The sequence below is a fragment of the Haemaphysalis longicornis genome, unplaced genomic scaffold, assembly GCF_048455015.1.
Source record: "Haemaphysalis longicornis isolate Haplotype H1 unplaced genomic scaffold, Haemaphysalis longicornis Haplotype H1 scaffold_11, whole genome shotgun sequence".
Lineage (NCBI taxonomy): Eukaryota > Metazoa > Arthropoda > Arachnida > Ixodida > Ixodidae > Haemaphysalis > Haemaphysalis longicornis.
Genome location: NW_027526214.1, coordinates 43538832 through 43540086, shown reverse-complemented (window position 1 = coordinate 43540086; position 1255 = coordinate 43538832).

The following is a 1255-nucleotide window of genomic DNA, read 5'->3' as shown; positions in this document are numbered from 1 at the left end:
TGAATTTATGGTGGTTTTGTTGAAAAATAGGCCCCTCCAGGCAGCTTGACAAGCCATAGAATGAATTGACTGATGCAGCAGCATGGGTGCAGCGAGAAAGAAAAAGAAAGCAACAAACACAGAGAAGAGAGACCTCTCTCCTCGAAGAAAAAATAAAAGCAACAACAACTACAATAACAAGAACTACAAAACAGAAGAAACAGAAAGAAGAAGAAACCGGCGCTCGGGATGTATAATTGAAGACGTGGGTAATGTTATTCAATGTCGCAAGTCTAACGGATCCAGCGGGAGAGTGTTCAACCTGCTGACAAGCAGAATTATAAATATTTGGGCTCTACAGACCGAACGCGACAAACAACACTAGAAGAAAAAGACATGTACAGCTAACAAGCCTCAAACATCAATAATGTAGGAGGCGCATTAGTATAGAATTCAGACAAATTCGGTGATACCATGGTCGGAGAAAAAGATATAAAATGACAGGTAGAGCACAGAAAAAAAGGGGTTCTTGTGATAAGGAACCGCATTCCCAATATACGGGAAGTATGAAAAAGAAAAAAGTGTTGGCGTACGCAGGTTATGTTGATAAGGATGTGTACGTGACGTTTATTACACCGAAGTGAAGTTTAATCAGTAAGCTGGGATGTAGTATAAAGCATATCATTTGGGTACAATAGTTTGTTCTTGGGCAAGGTACGTGGCAGAATTCCGGTGGCCCTGTGTTGTAGCTAGGGGCGTTTGCTTTTCGGTTTTACCGGGAAGCAGTCAATTTGGTCCAAGTATTTTCTTCATACCCAAAGCCAGAAATTTATCGGTGGTTTCTCTAATTGTGTACCTTCAGCAGGGACAGCTATAGCAATAATGACTCAGGCGGTGACGGTTGAGGCTTAATAAAAATTATGTGTGCGCATATTTTTTGCACAAAGAACAAGTGGTGCAAGTTTGTAGCGGAAATTATTGCCCAGGCGCAAGAGAAAAAATTTATGTAACCTAAAATAGAGCGTTATAAATAAGAACATTTATACTACGTGGAGATGTTTAACTGAATACATAGGTCCAACGGTTTTGGAAAGCTTTAATTGAACATTGACATAGTCGTTCTATGACATGCGATGGTTGAAGAGAACTTCCATTGTTTTAGCACGTAGTACAAGCTCAGTCTTAGTGTGAGACAATAAGAGATATCTACCCTCAGTTATTTCTTTATTTTTCGGTTGAAAGAGAATTGTTTTGTTTTTTCGGTGTTAACTTTACA